At 43.8% G+C, this 7,906-nt stretch overlaps 1 pseudogene; it reads left to right on the forward strand.

Annotated features, from left to right (window-relative positions):
* Nucleotides 1-474: 474 nt before the first annotated feature.
* On the forward strand, nucleotides 475-2,856 carry LOC131756921 (ubiquitin carboxyl-terminal hydrolase 1 pseudogene; annotated as a pseudogene).
* Nucleotides 2,857-7,906: the final 5,050 nt, after the last annotated feature.

Raw genomic sequence — 7,906 nt, forward strand, 5'->3', positions numbered from 1 at the left:
CAGGCGGTACACATCTTACTACACTTCCTTTTCCTCTTGTGAATCTCTTCTGTTACTCTGGTTTCAGGGTAGAGGGAACTCTACAGGAGGGGAAGAAGCCATTTCTAAGTCGCTGAGCGTCTCCTTTAAGAAACCTCCAAAGGCATTCTGAGAACACTTGACATATTTGAAAATCAGGGCTGCGTAGGTCATAGGTGAAATAAATTACGCTTGAGAAGGCACTGCGGAAAACGCGCCAAGTCCGCGTGGGCGGTGGCGCGAGCGAGGCCCCAGCGGTCCGGGCGCCGGCGAGCCGCGCCGCTTCGGGGAGGTAGTCGGGCCCGGCGCCGGGCTCTCGCCGGCGGGGAGGGCGATGCGCCCGGGGCTCCGCTGCCGCCGCGGACCTCGCTCTGGGCCATGACCACAGACGACTGGTGATTAACCAGGTGCCTGTATAAATTAATTCTTGTCAACTCCGTGGGAGTTGGAGAGAAAACGCCTGCTGTCATACCTAGTGAAAGTAATGGGCTTTCAAGAGGTAGTCGGTCCCTCAAAGAACAAAACAAAACAAAAACAAACAAAAAAACCCCCCAGATTTTCCTTGAAGCATTTTCAGAAGAAGGAAACCAAGAGAGCCTTGGATTTCACAGATTCTCAAGGAAAGGAAGAAAACCCGTCTGAATGCAGAGGAGCTGAAACTGAACAAGCTGTTCCCGCAGCAGCCCTCACCTATCAACTGTGAGAAGAGAGAAAACTTGTCACCCTTTGTCGGACTGAGTAACCTTCCCAGTACTTGTTACCTTAATAGTATACTTCAGGGATTATATTTTTGTCCTGGTTTTAAATCTGGAGTGAATATTATTTCAAGGAAGAAAGAAGCCCGAAAAGATGAAGCCAGTCAAAAAGATAAGGGAAATTGCAAAGAAGATTCTTTGGCAAGTTGCGGACTAATATGCAGCTTACAGCCCTTGGTCATTTCAGTTGAACAGCTTCAGGCTAGTTTTCTCTCAAATCCAGAGAAATGTACTGATGAACTTGCTACTCAGCCAAGGTGACTGGTTTACACACTCAGCGAACGCAGCCCTATGGATAAAGGGCATCTATCTACAGCATTATGCACAGGGAGTATTACAGTGCATGTAGGGAAACATGCAAGAAACATGCCAACTCCTGAAAAAGAAGTAAAAAATGTGGAAGAGTTATCTACTAAGGTAGAAGAAGAATATCAGAAAGAGGAAATGAGTGGTAATAACAGCATGGAGACGGACAATATGAGGCATTCTGAAGACAATAAAGAAAAATTGCCAAAAGTAAATGGGAAAAGGAAAAGTGACACTGAATTTGGTAACGTGAAGAAAAAAGTTAAAGTCTTTAAAGAACACCGATCTTTGGAAGAAAACCAGAGACAAGCCGGATCACAAAGAAAAGCTACAGTTGATTCATTACATGTTCCCCCTAAAATAATCCCCAAGTACATTTCTGAAAATGAGAGTGCAAGACCCTCACAAAAGAAATCAAGAGTTAAAATAAACTGGTTAAAGTCTGCAGCTAAGTAACCCAGCATTATTTCTAAACTCTGTAGTTTGGGTAAAATAACAACTAACCAAGAATCCAAAGGACAATCTAAAGAAAATGAATATGATCTTGAACAGGACTTGGGGACGTGTGAAAATGATAATACAGCTAATGGCTGTGGACTTGAATCTCCAGGGGATAATGTTATGCCTGTAAATGAAGTTAAGCGCATAAACAGAGGGGCAGAGCAAACTGGTTTTGAGCTAGTGGAGAAATTATTTCAAGGTCAGCTGGTATTAAGGACTCATTGCTTAGAATGTGAACGTTTAACAGAAAGAAGAGAGGATTTTCAAGACATCAGTGTACCAGTGCAAGAAGATGAGCTTTCCAGAGTAGAGGAGAGTTCTGAAATTTCTCCAGAGCCAGAAACAGAAATGAAGACCCTGAGATGGGCAATTTCACAGTTTGCTTCAGTGGAGAGGATTGTTGGAGAAGATAAATATTTCTGTGAAAATTGCCATCATTATACTGAAGCTGAACGAAGTCTTTTGTTGACAAAATGCCTGAAGTTATAACTATTCATTTGAAGTGCTTTGCCGCTAGTGGCTTGGAGTTTGATTGTTACGGTGGTGGACTTTCCGAGATCAACACTCCTTTACTGACACCTCTTAAACTGTCACTAGAAGAATGGAGCACAGAGCCAGCCGATGACAGCTATGGATCATTCGTAGTTGTGATGCATAGTGGCATTACACTTCGTAGTGGGCATTATACTGCTTCTGTTAAAGTCACTGACCTTAACAGTTTAGAACTAGAGAAGGAAAATTTTGTGATCCACCAAACGTGTGAAATAGGTGAGCCAGAACCATTGAATGAGGAGGAAGCCAGGGGTGTGTTCGAAAATTATGATGACGAAGAAGTGTCGATTAGAGTCAGTGGAACTACCCAGCCCAGTAAAGTTTTGAACAACAACAAAAAAATGTAGATGCTATTGGACTTCTTGGAGGACAAAAGAGCAAAGCAGATTATGAGTTATACAACAAAGCATCTAATCCTGATAAAGTTGCCGGTACAGCATTTGCTGAAAATAGAAACTCTGAGACTAACAATACGAATGGCACCCATGAATCTGATAGAAACAAGGAACCGAGTGACCAAACAGGCATTAATTTTGCCTGAAATTTTTGTTTTGAAAACAAAATTTCATATGTAGTGCAAAGCTTAAAGGAGTATGAGGGGGACTGGTTGCTTTTTGATGATTCTGAAGTGAAAGTGACTGAAGAGAAGGACTTTCTGAGTTCTCTTTCCCCTTCTACATCTCCTACATCTACTCCTTACTTGCTGTTTTATAAGAAATTATAGGGCTTCTTCCCTGGTGGCACAGTGGTTGAGAGTCCGCCTGCCGATGCGGGGAACACGGGTTCGTGCCCCGGTCCGGGAAGATCCCACGTGCCGCGGAGCGGCTGGGCCCGTGAGCCACGGCCACTGCGCCTGCGCGTCCGGAGCCTGTGCTCTGCAACGGGAGAGGCTCGAAATGATAGAGTGAGTGTATTTTCCTTGTGTATATATTAAACAGACCTGGACAAACATCGGTGAATTGATTACATCAAAATATCTTTAGCTTATCTTTTGAAGCTATTGGATATTATTGGTCTCTCTATGTTTTTATGTAAATAGTGAAATTTGAATTATTGAAAACCATGTTAATTTTTAGAATTCATTTTCCTTAGTGGAGACTAGTGATTGATACATTAGCTTCTGGGAACAAACTTGAATAGGTTCTTAATTGAATTATTCAAAATGGAAGCATTTAAACTCTTTGAATTTACACCTACCTTTCATGTTTGCTTTTTCAAATAAAGTGCTTGTATTTGTATCTCCCTATTTTGGAATAATTATCTACATGATGTTTATAGGTCTTGTGGTTTTTCAGCTAAGAAGCAGAATCTCATTTCGGTACATTTAGTTTTGTAAGTCATGAAGCCAAATCTTTGATGGGCTGTATTAGAGGCACACGTATGTATTCACAATAGTGCACATTTTGTGCCTTGAGTCACTTTGAAAGGTGTCTCAGAAAACCTGAAGAGTCAGTGCTCTTCTTTCTTCACCAGAATTTTATATGTGTTTATGAAAATGATTCTGTACTCTAGTAAATCTTTTTCAGCCTGGACTAATTTGTATCTCTTTGTAGTCATGCTCTGCATGATCTGTATATAGTGCATCAAATTTAGAGATGTGACCTTAAATTTAACTTTTTTAAAAAAAACCAGGAGGTCAATAAAATTTAAACTGCTTAACAACCAAAAAAAAAAAAAAAAAAAAAGTAGGCACTGCAAGAAGCTAAAAATAGAATTGCCATATGATCCAGCAATCCCACTCCTGGGTGTATATCTGGACAAAACTAGAATTCAAAGACATGCATGCACCCCTATGTTCATAGAAGCACGATTTACAATAGCCAAGACGCCCTAAATGGAAACAACTTAAACGTCCATCAACAGATGAATGGATAAAGAAGGTATGGTGTATATACAAAATGGAATACTACTCAGCCATAAAAAAGAACAAAATAATGCCATTTGCAGCAACATGGCTGGACCTAGAGATGAACATACTAAGTGAAGCAAGTCAGAAAGAGAAAGTCAAATACCATATGATGTCACTTACATGTGGAATCTAAAATATGGCACAAATGAACCTATCTATAAAACAAAGAAAGACTCACAGACATAGAGAACAGACTAGTGGTTGCCAAGGGGGAGGGGATGGGAGAGGGAAGGACTGGGAGTGTGGGATTAGCAGATGCAAAGGATTATATAGAGAATGGATGAACAGCAAGGTCCTACTGTGTATCACAGGGAACTATATTCAATATCCTATGATAAATCATAATGGAAAAGAATATGAACAAGAATGTGTTTAACTGAATCACTTCATTGTACAGCAAAAATTAACACAACATTGTAAATCAACTATACTTCATAAAATAAGTTAAAAAAAAATAGAAGACACTGCAGCTGCTATCTTTTCTCCTCTGCTTTAAAATGTCATGTTTTGCCACTTCAAATAAGAAACTAACAGTTCCAGAACAGTGAGAGAGTTTCCTTCTCTTGAAAAAAGTCATAGGAATAACCGAGGTCCTTTAAGAATCTGTGGGTCGGGGTAGAAACTTGACATCTTGACATCCAGGTTACTGAAATCCTGACTGTGGTCATTTCTGACACATTCACACACCCCTCACTTTGTCTAACTCCTGGTAGGAGCCCTAGCCCTCTGACAAATGAGAAGCTTCACTTGGAATGTTATGTTTCTATTAAAAACTCAACTGGGGCTTTCTAAGGGATGATCTTACCCTAAACCAGACTGAGTAAACTATGGCCCACCTGTTTTTGTAAAGAAAGTTTTATTGGAACACAGCCACGTGCCTTTGTTGACACATTGTCTATGGCTGTTTTCCAAAGACGAGCAGTTGGGACAAAGACTCGATGGCCACAAAGCTTAAAATATTTACTCTCTGGCCCTTTAGAAAATGTCTGTGGACTCCTGCTCTCAACACACCTCACTGGCCAAAGGTCCTCTGGCCCTGCCTGTGGTTTCTGGGAGTGGTGGATGCCAGCTGTGCTCTCTGGCATCCCATCCCCCCACCTTGCTGGGGAGATGGGAGCCCTTCCCAGCCTGTGCGACCCGTTCTGGCCCATGAAATACAAATAGAAGTGATATGTGTCACTTCCACGCTGGGGCAGTGACAAGCCCTGTGCAATTCTCCACTCTCTTCCTTCCCCTGTCAGGGCAATCAGCAGACTTCCAGCGAGTGAGGCCAGGGACCCTGAGCGATAATGTAGAGCAGAGTCCCCACTGCTGCTGACCTAAGATGGGCTTGCAATGAGCAAGAAATAAACTTTTACATATTAGGCCACTGAAAATTCGGGGGCTGTTTGTTGCAGCGGCGTAAGCCTAGGTTGTCCTGACTATTACAGTGGTCTTTGGAGGAAATAAGTTATTTGCATTTTTCAATGATTAAAAGAGTGTGTTTGCCCCAAATCTCAAATGGGCATTTATTTATGAACTTGCCCAGAGAACAACTAAGCTCAATAGTCCTTTTCTCCAGCAAAGATGGCAATTTATTAGTACCTCTAGGCAAACTAAAGACTCCCCAAGACTCTGGCCTCTCCTGCAGGCCACTGGGCCGATAAGAGCACAGAAATGGACACCGATTACTATGACTACAACTTCTACTCCTAATGATAACTGTGCAATGCGAACATTTAAAATATGCCAGGCACTGTGGCAACTGCTTTCCCAGCGTTACCTTATTTAATCGGCACAGTGCCCTACGAGGTAGGGATTATCCTGGTCCCCATTTTATGGATGAAGAATCTGAGGCTTAGAGAGGGAAAGTGACTTGTTGAAGGTCACCCACGGCTATCAGATGATAGGACTTGGATATAAACCCGGGCTACTTTCGCAGAGTCAGAGAAAAAGCAGAAAATACAGGAAGTAAGGGACACTACTTCACACCGTGTCCTTGCAAAGGGGGGCAGGCTGAGAGACCCAAAGATGGCCATCTGGGGGGAGCCTTTCCCCGACGGCAGGAGGGAAGTTTCCAGCTACCTGCAGTTGTCCAGCCAAGAAGGCCTTGGGGACATACACATCAGGCTCTGCTTTTCTTTCCATCGGCAACCTCAATGCCACCCCCTTGAAAAAAATGAGAATATGAAAATAACACTATTTGATTTAGAGTTGATTGTCTTAATCTTTCAAAAATGTGGCCAAAAGCCTCTTGCTCCTTTTATTGATCTGAAACATGGCATCTAAGTGGGAGTTTGTCAACGTGATGTGCAAACTTAACCTTTTCCTTCAACCAGAGTATATCCCCAAGCCTCTCCTTGGGAGAAATTCTGGAACCTACACTGCTGCCCAGCCCACCTGTGACCACACCTGAATCACGGCGCAGGTATGGCGGGCAGGGCAAGCCTGGAGGGTACATCCTCCCCGTAACGAGCAATCCGTGGCTCCTCCTAATTTCTGGGTTAGGAATCTCCTCGCTGGCCTTTGACATCACAACCACCACCTTTCCTATTGTAGACACTTGTTTTTCACGTTTCAGTGATTCTGTTCTGGTTTTGAGATTTGGGGGGAAGTTTCATGACATCATTAAATATCCAGGAGGTCCTGTTACCTGACAGGTGCTCTATAGAAAATCATCATCCTCGGGAGAAGGAATAAAGGTAGCTAAGGTATCTTTCCTCGTGAACTGGAATCGCAGTACCTCCCCTACCCCAAAGTGACCAGACCAAGGATCGAAGGGTGGTTCTTATTATATCTTATGGCATTGTAATCCGGACTCGGGCATTTTGGGGATCACAGTTCTTAGCACTCTGGCTTGTGTTTTGTGATTATGAAAACATCTACTTGAGTCCTGGATGGGTCACGATGCCCTTAAGCCTCTAGGCCCCATGTCTTGAAGCCATATGAAAGTTCAAATGTTCTGGTCCAGAGCAGAGAACATCGAGAGGCCAGACACATTGCACAATATCTTACAATGCACAGGACAGCCCCCATGACAAAGAACAAACAGCCGGGTCCGGAACGTCAGCAGTACCGAGGCTGAGAGCCCTTGGGCTAGCTTAGTGTGTTTAATAAAGAAATGAGAGCCACGATTGATTCTGGAATTCTAAACTCTTAGGAGAGCCAAACGCCAGTTTCCACCCTGCTGGGCAATTACACCTGGGCAAAGAGAGCTAGCAATCTCGTAATTAGTCCTCTAATTGTTGTGATTAACAGGCTCAGACCTCAGGCTGAGCAGGAGAAAAGGAGAGCAGCACCCACAGAAGCCAGACAGGGCACCTCCGCAAGGAGCAAGGAGAGAGGGCAGGGAAATTGCAGCTGGGCTCAGCCCTACGGTTCCCCTTGGGTTTGCAGAGAATACAATCTCCTGGGCCATCCATAAGCATGACATCATGTTCAGGAGAAAACAAGTGAAGCTGAGCTGGCGATTTAAATAGGCTCAGTCATCCCCCAACATCGTAAGACGAGTGTTACTTTATTCCAGTAAAACCTCAGTGACGTATGGCTATGCTACTCTCCACGGTGACTATCTCTTTTGGCTGATGAGCGCACTATGGTTTGGGGAGGTGCAATGACACGTGAGAGGTTGTACGACACCCCCGGGGACAGCCCCGGGCAGCCCACGGTCTGCCTTCTGGACCATTGGCCAGTCCACACACCTACTTCAAAGCCACGGGGGAGGAAGGAGAGCACAGACTCATCTGTTTCAAACCCTTTCTTTCCCTGGAGGCAAGATGAAGCTCTCATCTGACCTGATACTGGGCATCTTCACAGAGTGGGCTTCGTATGGAGTCAGCCTTGACCTTGACTCACATAGAGGACAGAGCCTTGGAACAGCCTTTAG

Source organism: Kogia breviceps, chromosome 5 (assembly GCF_026419965.1).
Source record: "Kogia breviceps isolate mKogBre1 chromosome 5, mKogBre1 haplotype 1, whole genome shotgun sequence".
Lineage (NCBI taxonomy): Eukaryota > Metazoa > Chordata > Mammalia > Artiodactyla > Physeteridae > Kogia > Kogia breviceps.